General features: G+C 46.5%; 6 non-coding genes and 1 pseudogene across 6 annotated transcripts; all 7 read left to right on the top strand.

Moving 5' to 3' along the window:
* The first annotated feature begins 871 nt into the window (after positions 1-871).
* Positions 872-1,062, top strand: LOC130299044 (U2 spliceosomal RNA). Its single transcript, XR_008850245.1, has one exon. It is a non-coding gene; the product is annotated as a U2 spliceosomal RNA (small nuclear RNA).
* Positions 1,063-3,133: 2,071 nt separating this feature from the next.
* Positions 3,134-3,324, top strand: LOC130299043 (U2 spliceosomal RNA). The gene has a single exon (XR_008850244.1). It is a non-coding gene; the product is annotated as a U2 spliceosomal RNA (small nuclear RNA).
* A 2,088-nt stretch (positions 3,325-5,412) lies between these two features.
* On the top strand, positions 5,413-5,600 carry LOC130299002 (U2 spliceosomal RNA). The gene has a single exon (XR_008850205.1). It is a non-coding gene; the product is annotated as a U2 spliceosomal RNA (small nuclear RNA).
* Positions 5,601-6,293: 693 nt separating this feature from the next.
* LOC130299053 (U2 spliceosomal RNA) lies at positions 6,294-6,474 on the top strand (annotated as a pseudogene).
* Positions 6,475-8,564: 2,090 nt separating this feature from the next.
* On the top strand, positions 8,565-8,755 carry LOC130299042 (U2 spliceosomal RNA). Its single transcript, XR_008850243.1, has one exon. It is a non-coding gene; the product is annotated as a U2 spliceosomal RNA (small nuclear RNA).
* A 2,092-nt stretch (positions 8,756-10,847) lies between these two features.
* On the top strand, positions 10,848-11,038 carry LOC130299041 (U2 spliceosomal RNA). The gene has a single exon (XR_008850242.1). It is a non-coding gene; the product is annotated as a U2 spliceosomal RNA (small nuclear RNA).
* Positions 11,039-13,141: 2,103 nt separating this feature from the next.
* On the top strand, positions 13,142-13,332 carry LOC130299040 (U2 spliceosomal RNA). The gene has a single exon (XR_008850241.1). It is a non-coding gene; the product is annotated as a U2 spliceosomal RNA (small nuclear RNA).
* The last annotated feature ends 1,420 nt before the right edge of the window (positions 13,333-14,752 follow it).

The following is a 14,752-nucleotide window of genomic DNA, read 5'->3' as shown; positions in this document are numbered from 1 at the left end:
CGCACACACACACATATATATAAACGTATTCTCCGTTGAGATATTGCAGCCGCTGCTGTGTCCAGGCCCAGGAGCCTTAGCACTGTGCTGTGATGTCACTCAATACCACTGACATCACTAGGTGTAAACAACATCTCTCCTTTGCTGTGTATGTGACTATGGAGCTGTTTGGTGATGTCGTCTATTATGGCCTTCATAGAAGCAACAGGAGATTGTTGCATCCATCTAGAACCCTCAGAACTACAGTGCTATGATGTCACTCACTTCCACAGGCCTTGCAGAGTGTAAACAACAACAACCCAGCTTTGTTGTGTATGTAACCATAGGGATTTGTGATGTCACCTAGAACCTTCACAGCAGCGACAGCTTTATGAGGAGCATCAGCACTGCTCTGCCTGAGCAGAACCATCACCGCCATAGGTTGTCAAATAACCCGGGTTTAACCCACACAGGTAAGTCCAATGGGGTGCAGGCATGTCCTCTATGCTTACAGCTTCCCGTGGGTGTTGGTTTGATACCGTTTGGGGACAGCCAAGGAGGCATCTGCAGGCAACAAAGGTAGGTGTGTGCTTGTGTGTGTGTTTCCTATGCAGATCCTAAGCCCAGTGTCACATGCAAGTAGGAGGAGTAAGAAGGGTTCCTGGCAAATCCGGGTTATGGATTGCATTTAAAAAGGCCCCGTGGGAGTGCAATGGGCCCCTGTCTTGCTGCTTAGCAATAATGGTATGGGTTTAGGTTCTGCTGTGTGTACTGGTGGTTGACTGCCCCCCAGCCCAGAGTGTGCATGGAAAATTGTCTGGCAGCCTCCCTGACAGCAAGCAGTGATAGTGCCCATGAAGGGGACCTTGTTGGGCCCGCCCCTTTCACGGTTATCGCTTCTCGGCCTTTTGGCTAAGATCAAGTGTAGTATCTGTTCTTATCAGTTTAATATCTGATACGTCCCCTATCTGGGGACCATATATTAAATGGATTTTTGAGAACGGGGGCCGATTTCGAAGCTTGCTTCCGTCGCCCTATGCATTGACCCGATATGGCAGTATCTTCGGGTACAGTGCACCACCCCCTTACAGGGTTAAAAAGAAAGATTCCTACTTTCATTGCTACCTGCTTGCTGGCTAGCCAGCTAGCCAGCCCTGTGGGCCTTACTGCTGCTGCTGCTGCAGCCAAAAAACAAAAGGTGGTGCTGCTTCTGCTTCTGCTTGTGTCTGGCCGCTGTTGGAGCGTCCAGGCACAGGACTTCTGCTGCTGCTGACTAAATGGCCTCCTTAATTGGATCATTTGAGTAGCCAGCACACCTGTGCAGGTAGGGCATGACATGATAGGCAGCTGCCTTGATAGCGGGTGGGTGCTGAATGTTCCTAATTGACAAAATAAGATTAATGCTTATGAAGAAATATAAAATCTCATCCCTTCCCCAATATCGCGCCACACCCCTACCCCTTAATTCCCTGGTTGAACTTGATGGACATATGTCTTTTTTCGACCGTACTAACTATGTAACTATGTAACATAACATGGGGGGGGGGGGGTCTCCTGGCTGTTCACACAGGTGTGTCATTGCTGTACATTGACCATGCATTGCTTCTGTGGTATTGCAAAGGCAAAGACAAATGCTTCCAGCCATCCATTGCACTAATGGATTGGTCATCAGCTGGCTGTCTATGTCCCGCATCAATATAGACCAAAGTACAGAGGGTTAGGCTATGCTATTGTGCACCTACCTGATGCATCAGAAGGTGCGAGGCCCTTGCTAAATTCTGTGCACAGACTTTGAGATCTATGCTTTAGACTGTATCTAAACCTGCTCCAACATGGACTGACATTCTGGCCTACTTTCAGCCGATGCGACTTGTCTGTCGCTGAACAGTCGCTTTTTATGTATTCAGCACCTATGTATAATGTTGTAAAAATGCTCTAGAAGCTAAAGTCGCAGAAATGTCACACATATTTGGCCTGCAACTTTCTGTGCGACAAATTCAGACAGGAAAAATCAGTATAAATCCTTAGAAAATTATCCCCCAGTGTCTCCATCTGCTGGCGGTATTGAATAAGCATTGCTGCACTGATGGGGTATGCATTAGACGAAAAAAAAGAAGAAAAAGAAGAATAATACGCCCAGAAAAGAGGCGAAAAGGAGAAAAACGTAAAAAAACGTGAAAAAAAAGTAAGAGGAAGAGAAGGGAAAAAAAGGTGGAAATGGGTTTAAAAGTGATTTCGGCGGAGAAATATATATATATATATATATATATATATATATATACGCGCACACACACACATATATATAAACGTATTCTCCGTTGAGATATTGCAGCCGCTGCTGTGTCCAGGCCCAGGAGCCTTAGCACTGTGCTGTGATGTCACTCAATACCACTGACATCACTAGGTGTAAACAACATCTCTCCTTTGCTGTGTATGTGACTATGGAGCTGTTTGGTGATGTCGTCTATTATGGCCTTCATAGAAGCAACAGGAGATTGTTGCATCCATCTAGAACCCTCAGAACTACAGTGCTATGATGTCACTCACTTCCACAGGCCTTGCAGAGTGTAAACAACAACAACCCAGCTTTGTTGTGTATGTAACCATAGGGATTTGTGATGTCACCTAGAACCTTCACAGCAGCGACAGCTTTATGAGGAGCATCAGCACTGCTCTGCCTGAGCAGAACCATCACCGCCATAGGTTGTCAAATAACCCGGGTTTAACCCACACAGGTAAGTCCAATGGGGTGCAGGCATGTCCTCTATGCTTACAGCTTCCCGTGGGTGTTGGTTTGATACCGTTTGGGGACAGCCAAGGAGGCATCTGCAGGCAACAAAGGTAGGTGTGTGCTTGTGTGTGTGTTTCCTATGCAGATCCTAAGCCCAGTGTCACATGCAAGTAGGAGGAGTAAGAAGGGTTCCTGGCAAATCCGGGTTATGGATTGCATTTAAAAAGGCCCCGTGGGAGTGCAATGGGCCCCTGTCTTGCTGCTTAGCAATAATGGTATGGGTTTAGGTTCTGCTGTGTGTACTGGTGGTTGACTGCCCCCCAGCCCAGAGTGTGCATGGAAAATTGTCTGGCAGCCTCCCTGACAGCAAGCAGTGATAGTGCCCATGAAGGGGACCTTGTTGGGCCCGCCCCTTTCACGGTTATCGCTTCTCGGCCTTTTGGCTAAGATCAAGTGTAGTATCTGTTCTTATCAGTTTAATATCTGATACGTCCCCTATCTGGGGACCATATATTAAATGGATTTTTGAGAACGGGGGCCGATTTCGAAGCTTGCTTCCGTCGCCCTATGCATTGACCCGATATGGCAGTATCTTCGGGTACAGTGCACCACCCCCTTACAGGGTTAAAAAGAAAGATTCCTACTTTCATTGCTACCTGCTTGCTGGCTAGCCAGCTAGCCAGCCCTGTGGGCCTTGCTGCTGCTGCTGCTGCAGCCAAAAAACAAAAGGTGGTGCTGCTGCTGCTTCTGCTTCTGCTTGTGTCTGGCCGCTGTTGGAGCGTCCAGGCACAGGACTTCTGCTGCTGCTGACTAAATGGCCTCCTTAATTGGATCATTTGAGTAGCCAGCACACCTGTGCAGGTAGGGCATGACATGATAGGCAGCTGCCTTGATAGCGGGTGGGTGCTGAATGTTCCTAATTGACAAAATAAGATTAATGCTTATGAAGAAATATAAAATCTCATCCCTTCCCCAATATCGCGCCACACCCCTACCCCTTAATTCCCTGGTTGAACTTGATGGACATATGTCTTTTTTCGACCGTACTAACTATGTAACTATGTAACATAACATGGGGGGGGGGGGGGTCTCCTGGCTGTTCACACAGGTGTGTCATTGCTGTACATTGACCATGCATTGCTTCTGTGGTATTGCAAAGGCAAAGACAAATGCTTCCAGCCATCCATTGCACTAATGGATTGGTCATCAGCTGGCTGTCTATGTCCCGCATCAATATAGACCAAAGTACAGAGGGTTAGGCTATGCTATTGTGCACCTACCTGATGCATCAGAAGGTGCGAGGCCCTTGCTAAATTCTGTGCACAGACTTTGAGATCTATGCTTTAGACTGTATCTAAACCTGCTCCAACATGGACTGACATTCTGGCCTACTTTCAGCCGATGCGACTTGTCTGTCGCTGAACAGTCGCTTTTTATGTATTCAGCACCTATGTATAATGTTGTAAAAATGCTCTAGAAGCTAAAGTCGCAGAAATGTCACACATATTTGGCCTGCAACTTTCTGTGCGACAAATTCAGACAGGAAAAATCAGTATAAATCCTTAGAAAATTATTCCCCAGTGTCTCCATCTGCTGGCGGTATTGAATAAGCATTGCTGCACTGATGGGGTATGCATTAGACGAAAAAAAAGAAGAAAAAGAAGAATAATACGCCCAGAAAAGAGGCGAAAAGGAGAAAAACGTAAAAAAACGTGAAAAAAAAGTAAGAGGAAGAGAAGGGAAAAAAAGGTGGAAATGGGTTTAAAAGTGATTTCGGCGGAGAAATATATATATATATATATATATATATATATATATATATATATATACGCGCACACACACACATATATATAAACGTATTCTCCGTTGAGATATTGCAGCCGCTGCTGTGTCCAGGCCCAGGAGCCTTAGCACTGTGCTGTGATGTCACTCAATACCACTGACATCACTAGGTGTAAACAACATCTCTCCTTTGCTGTGTATGTGACTATGGAGCTGTTTGGTGATGTCGTCTATTATGGCCTTCATAGAAGCAACAGGAGATTGTTGCATCCATCTAGAACCCTCAGAACTACAGTGCTATGATGTCACTCACTTCCACAGGCCTTGCAGAGTGTAAACAACAACAACCCAGCTTTGTTGTGTATGTAACCATAGGGATTTGTGATGTCACCTAGAACCTTCACAGCAGCGACAGCTTTATGAGGAGCATCAGCACTGCTCTGCCTGAGCAGAACCATCACCGCCATAGGTTGTCAAATAACCCGGGTTTAACCCACACAGGTAAGTCCAATGGGGTGCAGGCATGTCCTCTATGCTTACAGCTTCCCGTGGGTGTTGGTTTGATACCGTTTGGGGACAGCCAAGGAGGCATCTGCAGGCAACAAAGGTAGGTGTGTGCTTGTGTGTGTGTTTCCTATGCAGATCCTAAGCCCAGTGTCACATGCAAGTAGGAGGAGTAAGAAGGGTTCCTGGCAAATCCGGGTTATGGATTGCATTTAAAAAGGCCCCGTGGGAGTGCAATGGGCCCCTGTCTTGCTGCTTAGCAATAATGGTATGGGTTTAGGTTCTGCTGTGTGTACTGGTGGTTGACTGCCCCCCAGCCCAGAGTGTGCATGGAAAATTGTCTGGCAGCCTCCCTGACAGCAAGCAGTGATAGTGCCCATGAAGGGGACCTTGTTGGGCCCGCCCCTTTCACGGTTATCGCTTCTCGGCCTTTTGGCTAAGATCAAGTGTAGTATCTGTTCTTATCAGTTTTTCATGCCGGTGGATAGTAACGCCGGTATGGGGCTGGTGGGGATGGGTGCTGCATGGAGGATGCAGGTGTACCAGGGCTTTCCGGGGCTGGTTCTGAGGAATCAGCTCGACGGCTGCCCCGATGTGACCTGTTCCCTCCGGGTCTCGCCATGAGGCTGAGAGGGTCTAGAGCCGAGGTACTTTTGTGCCTCGGGGAGTGGTGACCCCGAGGTGCCGAAACTCACTGGGAGGATAGACTCACTGAGTTGAAGCACGGGCACCATAATCTCTTCACCTTGTGGCACTCACCTCTTGATTCCCGGCCTTCTGGCTAGGATCAGAGAAATTTTTATAGATCCGGCCGGATGTCCGGGCAGTATATCTGCACACATTCACTTATTTATTTCTTTTTTGTCTCACTGTGTCACTTTTTGCGTGTTGTGTGTTCATAGGATTGGTCAGGATGCGGTAGCCCTTCTGGGTGTCCCTCCTGGCGGTCTAGGGGAGGTGTGTGTGGCCATTAGGTTCCGCACCTCCCTGCAAACACCCCGGGTACTCCTGCTTTGGCAGGGTACCTACCGTAATCGGCTCTGCGGGCAGATACCTTGGCTAACGCCAAGGGGGATGCCGGGAGCATTTGTGGTCCCCTAGTAGCTTCGGTGAAAAGGGACATCGAACCTGGAACCTCGCAGGTACCTTTTGGTCCGGAGGCGAAGGGTAAGGTTTGTTGGGGGGCCTCTCTCCTATCGGAGAAGGGCTTGCGATAGACCGCATCCTTTGTGCACGTTTTTTTAGTGTAACACGTTTGCACTTTTTCTTGCACTTTGGGTGAATCGAAAGCACGTTCCTCGGCTTTAAAAAAAAAAAAAATAAATCTGTTCTTATCAGTTTAATATCTGATACGTCCCCTATCTGGGGACCATATATTAAATGGATTTTTGAGAACGGGGGCCGATTTCGAAGCTTGCTTCCGTCGCCCTATGCATTGACCCGATATGGCAGTATCTTCGGGGTACAGTGCACCACCCCCTTACAGGGTTAAAAAGAAAGATTCCTACTTTCATTGCTACCTGCTTGCTGGCTAGCCAGCTAGCCAGCCCTGTGGGCCTTGCTGCTGCTGCTGCTGCAGCCAAAAAACAAAAGGTGGTGCTGCTGCTGCTTCTGCTTCTGCTTGTGTCTGGCCGCTGTTGGAGCGTCCAGGCACAGGACTTCTGCTGCTGCTGACTAAATGGCCATCTTAATTGGATCATTTGAGTAGCCAGCACACCTGTGCAGGTAGGGCATGACATGATAGGCAGCTGCCTTGATAGCGGGTGGGTGCTGAATGTTCCTAATTGACAAAATAAGATTAATGCTTATGAAGAAATATAAAATCTCATCCCTTCCCCAATATCGCGCCACACCCCTACCCCTTAATTCCCTGGTTGAACTTGATGGACATATGTCTTTTTTCGACCGTACTAACTATGTAACTATGTAACATAACATGGGGGGGGGGGGTCTCCTGGCTGTTCACACAGGTGTGTCATTGCTGTACATTGACCATGCATTGCTTCTGTGGTATTGCAAAGGCAAAGACAAATGCTTCCAGCCATCCATTGCACTAATGGATTGGTCATCAGCTGGCTGTCTATGTCCCGCATCAATATAGACCAAAGTACAGAGGGTTAGGCTATGCTATTGTGCACCTACCTGATGCATCAGAAGGTGCGAGGCCCTTGCTAAATTCTGTGCACAGACTTTGAGATCTATGCTTTAGACTGTATCTAAACCTGCTCCAACATGGACTGACATTCTGGCCTACTTTCAGCCGATGCGACTTGTCTGTCGCTGAACAGTCGCTTTTTATGTATTCAGCACCTATGTATAATGTTGTAAAAATGCTCTAGAAACTAAAGTCGCAGAAATGTCACACATATTTGGCCTGCAACTTTCTGTGCGACAAATTCAGACAGGAAAAATCAGTATAAATCCTTAGAAAATTATCCCCCAGTGTCTCCATCTGCTGGCGGTATTGAATAAGCATTGCTGCACTGATGGGGTATGCATTAGACGAAAAAAAAGAAGAAAAAGAAGAATAATACGCCCAGAAAAGAGGCGAAAAGGAGAAAAACGTAAAAAAACGTGAAAAAAAAGTAAGAGGAAGAGAAGGGAAAAAAAGGTGGAAATGGGTTTAAAAGTGATTTCGGCGGAGAAATATATATATATATATATATATATATATATATATATATATATATATATACGCGCACACACACACATATATATAAACGTATTCTCCGTTGAGATATTGCAGCCGCTGCTGTGTCCAGGCCCAGGAGCCTTAGCACTGTGCTGTGATGTCACTCAATACCACTGACATCACTAGGTGTAAACAACATCTCTCCTTTGCTGTGTATGTGACTATGGAGCTGTTTGGTGATGTCGTCTATTATGGCCTTCATAGAAGCAACAGGAGATTGTTGCATCCATCTAGAACCCTCAGAACTACAGTGCTATGATGTCACTCACTTCCACAGGCCTTGCAGAGTGTAAACAACAACAACCCAGCTTTGTTGTGTATGTAACCATAGGGATTTGTGATGTCACCTAGAACCTTCACAGCAGCGACAGCTTTATGAGGAGCATCAGCACTGCTCTGCCTGAGCAGAACCATCACCGCCATAGGTTGTCAAATAACCCGGGTTTAACCCACACAGGTAAGTCCAATGGGGTGCAGGCATGTCCTCTATGCTTACAGCTTCCCGTGGGTGTTGGTTTGATACCGTTTGGGGACAGCCAAGGAGGCATCTGCAGGCAACAAAGGTAGGTGTGTGCTTGTGTGTGTGTTTCCTATGCAGATCCTAAGCCCAGTGTCACATGCAAGTAGGAGGAGTAAGAAGGGTTCCTGGCAAATCCGGGTTATGGATTGCATTTAAAAAGGCCCCGTGGGAGTGCAATGGGCCCCTGTCTTGCTGCTTAGCAATAATGGTATGGGTTTAGGTTCTGCTGTGTGTACTGGTGGTTGACTGCCCCCCAGCCCAGAGTGTGCATGGAAAATTGTCTGGCAGCCTCCCTGACAGCAAGCAGTGATAGTGCCCATGAAGGGGACCTTGTTGGGCCCGCCCCTTTCACGGTTATCGCTTCTCGGCCTTTTGGCTAAGATCAAGTGTAGTATCTGTTCTTATCAGTTTAATATCTGATACGTCCCCTATCTGGGGACCATATATTAAATGGATTTTTGAGAACGGGGGCCGATTTCGAAGCTTGCTTCCGTCGCCCTATGCATTGACCCGATATGGCAGTATCTTCGGGTACAGTGCACCACCCCCTTACAGGGTTAAAAAGAAAGATTCCTACTTTCATTGCTACCTGCTTGCTGGCTAGCCAGCTAGCCAGCCCTGTGGGCCTTGCTGCTGCTGCTGCTGCAGCCAAAAAACAAAAGGTGGTGCTGCTGCTGCTTCCGCTTCTGCTTGTGTCTGGCCGCTGTTGGAGCGTCCAGGCACAGGACTTCTGCTGCTGCTGACTAAATGGCCTCCTTAATTGGATCATTTGAGTAGCCAGCACACCTGTGCAGGTAGGGCATGACATGATAGGCAGCTGCCTTGATAGCGGGTGGGTGCTGAATGTTCCTAATTGACAAAATAAGATTAATGCTTATGAAGAAATATAAAATCTCATCCCTTCCCCAATATCGCGCCACACCCCTACCCCTTAATTCCCTGGTTGAACTTGATGGACATATGTCTTTTTTCGACCGTACTAACTATGTAACTATGTAACATAACATGGGGGGGGGGGGGGTCTCCTGGCTGTTCACACAGGTGTGTCATTGCTGTACATTGACCATGCATTGCTTCTGTGGTATTGCAAAGGCAAAGACAAATGCTTCCAGCCATCCATTGCACTAATGGATTGGTCATCAGCTGGCTGTCTATGTCCCGCATCAATATAGACCAAAGTACAGAGGGTTAGGCTATGCTATTGTGCACCTACCTGATGCATCAGAAGGTGCGAGGCCCTTGCTAAATTCTGTGCACAGACTTTGAGATCTATGCTTTAGACTGTATCTAAACCTGCTCCAACATGGACTGACATTCTGGCCTACTTTCAGCCGATGCGACTTGTCTGTCGCTGAACAGTCGCTTTTTATGTATTCAGCACCTATGTATAATGTTGTAAAAATGCTCTAGAAGCTAAAGTCGCAGAAATGTCACACATATTTGGCCTGCAACTTTCTGTGCGACAAATTCAGACAGGAAAAATCAGTATAAATCCTTAGAAAATTATCCCCCAGTGTCTCCATCTGCTGGCGGTATTGAATAAGCATTGCTGCACTGATGGGGTATGCATTAGACGAAAAAAAAGAAGAAAAAGAAGAATAATACGCCCAGAAAAGAGGCGAAAAGGAGAAAAACGTAAAAAAACGTGAAAAAAAAGTAAGAGGAAGAGAAGGGAAAAAAAGGTGGAAATGGGTTTAAAAGTGATTTCGGCGGAGAAATATATATATATATATATATATATATATATATATATATATATATATATACGCGCACACACACACATATATATAAACGTATTCTCCGTTGAGATATTGCAGCCGCTGCTGTGTCCAGGCCCAGGAGCCTTAGCACTGTGCTGTGATGTCACTCAATACCACTGACATCACTAGGTGTAAACAACATCTCTCCTTTGCTGTGTATGTGACTATGGAGCTGTTTGGTGATGTCGTCTATTATGGCCTTCATAGAAGCAACAGGAGATTGTTGCATCCATCTAGAACCCTCAGAACTACAGTGCTATGATGTCACTCACTTCCACAGGCCTTGCAGAGTGTAAACAACAACAACCCAGCTTTGTTGTGTATGTAACCATAGGGATTTGTGATGTCACCTAGAACCTTCACAGCAGCGACAGCTTTATGAGGAGCATCAGCACTGCTCTGCCTGAGCAGAACCATCACCGCCATAGGTTGTCAAATAACCCGGGTTTAACCCACACAGGTAAGTCCAATGGGGTGCAGGCATGTCCTCTATGCTTACAGCTTCCCGTGGGTGTTGGTTTGATACCGTTTGGGGACAGCCAAGGAGGCATCTGCAGGCAACAAAGGTAGGTGTGTGCTTGTGTGTGTGTTTCCTATGCAGATCCTAAGCCCAGTGTCACATGCAAGTAGGAGGAGTAAGAAGGGTTCCTGGCAAATCCGGGTTATGGATTGCATTTAAAAAGGCCCCGTGGGAGTGCAATGGGCCCCTGTCTTGCTGCTTAGCAATAATGGTATGGGTTTAGGTTCTGCTGTGTGTACTGGTGGTTGACTGCCCCCCAGCCCAGAGTGTGCATGGAAAATTGTCTGGCAGCCTCCCTGACAGCAAGCAGTGATAGTGCCCATGAAGGGGACCTTGTTGGGCCCGCCCCTTTCACGGTTATCGCTTCTCGGCCTTTTGGCTAAGATCAAGTGTAGTATCTGTTCTTATCAGTTTAATATCTGATACGTCCCCTATCTGGGGACCATATATTAAATGGATTTTTGAGAACGGGGGCCGATTTCGAAGCTTGCTTCCGTCGCCCTATGCATTGACCCGATATGGCAGTATCTTCGGGTACAGTGCACCACCCCCTTACAGGGTTAAAAAGAAAGATTCCTACTTTCATTGCTACCTGCTTGCTGGCTAGCCAGCTAGCCAGCCCTGTGGGCCTTGCTGCTGCTGCTGCTGCAGCCAAAAAACAAAAGGTGGTGCTGCTGCTGCTTCTGCTTCTGCTTGTGTCTGGCCGCTGTTGGAGCGTCCAGGCACAGGACTTCTGCTGCTGCTGACTAAATGGCCTCCTTAATTGGATCATTTGAGTAGCCAGCACACCTGTGCAGGTAGGGCATGACATGATAGGCAGCTGCCTTGATAGCGGGTGGGTGCTGAATGTTCCTAATTGACAAAATAAGATTAATGCTTATGAAGAAATATAAAATCTCATCCCTTCCCCAATATCGCGCCACACCCCTACCCCTTAATTCCCTGGTTGAACTTGATGGACATATGTCTTTTTTCGACCGTACTAACTATGTAACTATGTAACATAACATGGGGGGGGGGGGGTCTCCTGGCTGTTCACACAGGTGTGTCATTGCTGTACATTGACCATGCATTGCTTCTGTGGTATTGCAAAGGCAAAGACAAATGCTTCCAGCCATCCATTGCACTAATGGATTGGTCATCAGCTGGCTGTCTATGTCCCGCATCAATATAGACCAAAGTACAGAGGGTTAGGCTATGCTATTGTGCACCTACCTGATGCATCAGAAGGTGCGAGGCCCTTGCTAAATTCTGTGCACAGACTTTGAGATCTATGCTTTAGACTGTATCTAAACCTGCTCCAACATGGACTGACATTCTGGCCTACTTTCAGCCGATGCGACTTGTCTGTCGCTGAACAGTCGCTTTTTATGTATTCAGCACCTATGTATAATGTTGTAAAAATGCTCTAGAAGCTAAAGTCGCAGAAATGTCACACATATTTGGCCTGCAACTTTCTGTGCGACAAATTCAGACAGGAAAAATCAGTATAAATCCTTAGAAAATTATCCCCCAGTGTCTCCATCTGCTGGCGGTATTGAATAAGCATTGCTGCACTGATGGGGTATGCATTAGACGAAAAAAAAGAAGAAAAAGAAGAATAATACGCCCAGAAAAGAGGCGAAAAGGAGAAAAACGTAAAAAAACGTGAAAAAAAAGTAAGAGGAAGAGAAGGGAAAAAAAGGTGGAAATGGGTTTAAAAGTGATTTCGGCGGAGAAATATATATATATATATATATATATATATATATATATATATATATATATATATATATATATACGCGCACACACACACATATATATAAACGTATTCTCCGTTGAGATATTGCAGCCGCTGCTGTGTCCAGGCCCAGGAGCCTTAGCACTGTGCTGTGATGTCACTCAATACCACTGACATCACTAGGTGTAAACAACATCTCTCCTTTGCTGTGTATGTGACTATGGAGCTGTTTGGTGATGTCGTCTATTATGGCCTTCATAGAAGCAACAGGAGATTGTTGCATCCATCTAGAACCCTCAGAACTACAGTGCTATGATGTCACTCACTTCCATAGGCCTTGCAGAGTGTAAACAACAACAACCCAGCTTTGTTGTGTATGTAACCATAGGGATTTGTGATGTCACCTAGAACCTTCACAGCAGCGACAGCTTTATGAGGAGCATCAGCACTGCTCTGCCTGAGCAGAACCATCACCGCCATAGGTTGTCAAATAACCCGGGTTTAACCCACACAGGTAAGTCCAATGGGGTGCAGGCATGTCCTCTATGCTTACAGCTTCCCGTGGGTGTTGGTTTGATACCGTTTGGGGACAGCCAAGGAGGCATCTGCAGGCAACAAAGGTAGGTGTGTGCTTGTGTGTGTGTTTCCTATGCAGATCCTAAGCCCAGTGTCACATGCAAGTAGGAGGAGTAAGAAGGGTTCCTGGCAAATCCGGGTTATGGATTGCATTTAAAAAGGCCCCGTGGGAGTGCAATGGGCCCCTGTCTTGCTGCTTAGCAATAATGGTATGGGTTTAGGTTCTGCTGTGTGTACTGGTGGTTGACTGCCCCCCAGCCCAGAGTGTGCATGGAAAATTGTCTGGCAGCCTCCCTGACAGCAAGCAGTGATAGTGCCCATGAAGGGGACCTTGTTGGGCCCGCCCCTTTCACGGTTATCGCTTCTCGGCCTTTTGGCTAAGATCAAGTGTAGTATCTGTTCTTATCAGTTTAATATCTGATACGTCCCCTATCTGGGGACCATATATTAAATGGATTTTTGAGAACGGGGGCCGATTTCGAAGCTTGCTTCCGTCGCCCTATGCATTGACCCGATATGGCAGTATCTTCGGGTACAGTGCACCACCCCCTTACAGGGTTAAAAAGAAAGATTCCTACTTTCATTGCTACCTGCTTGCTGGCTAGCCAGCTAGCCAGCCCTGTGGGCCTTGCTGCTGCTGCTGCTGCAGCCAAAAAACAAAAGGTGGTGCTGCTGCTGCTTCTGCTTCTGCTTGTGTCTGGCCGCTGTTGGAGCGTCCAGGCACAGGACTTCTGCTGCTGCTGACTAAATGGCCTCCTTAATTGGATCATTTGAGTAGCCAGCACACCTGTGCAGGTAGGGCATGACATGATAGGCAGCTGCCTTGATAGCGGGTGGGTGCTGAATGTTCCTAATTGACAAAATAAGATTAATGCTTATGAAGAAATATAAAATCTCATCCCTTCCCCAATATCGCGCCACACCCCTACCCCTTAATTCCCTGGTTGAACTTGATGGACATATGTCTTTTTTCGACCGTACTAACTATGTAACTATGTAACATAACATGGGGGGGGGGGGGGGGTCTCCTGGCTGTTCACACAGGTGTGTCATTGCTGTACATTGACCATGCATTGCTTCTGTGGTATTGCAAAGGCAAAGACAAATGCTTCCAGCCATCCATTGCACTAATGGATTGGTCATCAGCTGGCTGTCTATGTCCCGCATCAATATAGACCAAAGTACAGAGGGTTAGGCTATGCTATTGTGCACCTACCTGATGCATCAGAAGGTGCGAGGCCCTTGCTAAATTCTGTGCACAGACTTTGAGATCTATGCTTTAGACTGTATCTAAACCTGCTCCAACATGGACTGACATTCTGGCCTACTTTCAGCCGATGCGACTTGTCTGTCGCTGAACAGTCGCTTTTTATGTATTCAGCACCTATGTATAATGTTGTAAAAATGCTCTAGAAGCTAAAGTCGCAGAAATGTCACACATATTTGGCCTGCAACTTTCTGTGCGACAAATTCAGACAGGAAAAATCAGTATAAATCCTTAGAAAATTATCCCCCAGTGTCTCCATCTGCTGGCGGTATTGAATAAGCATTGCTGCACTGATGGGGTATGCATTAGACGAAAAAAAAGAAGAAAAAGAAGAATAATACGCCCAGAAAAGAGGCGAAAAGGAGAAAAACGTAAAAAAACGTGAAAAAAAAGTAAGAGGAAGAGAAGGGAAAAAAAGGTGGAAATGGGTTTAAAAGTGATTTCGGCGGAGAAATATATATATATATATATATATATATATATATATATATATATATATACGCGCACACACACACATATATATAAACGTATTCTCCGTTGAGATATTGCAGCCGCTGCTGTGTCCAGGCCCAGGAGCCTTAGCACTGTGCTGTGATGTCACTCAATACCACTGACATCACTAGGTGTAAACAACATCTCTCCTTTGCTGTGTATGTGACTATGGAGCTGTTTGGTGATGTCGTCTATTATGGCCTTCATAG

This window comes from Hyla sarda, unplaced genomic scaffold (assembly GCF_029499605.1).
Source record: "Hyla sarda isolate aHylSar1 unplaced genomic scaffold, aHylSar1.hap1 scaffold_1031, whole genome shotgun sequence".
In the NCBI taxonomy this organism is placed as follows: domain Eukaryota; kingdom Metazoa; phylum Chordata; class Amphibia; order Anura; family Hylidae; genus Hyla; species Hyla sarda.
Note: the sequence above shows the minus strand (reverse complement) of the source record. Positions and strands in the feature narration are given on the sequence as shown.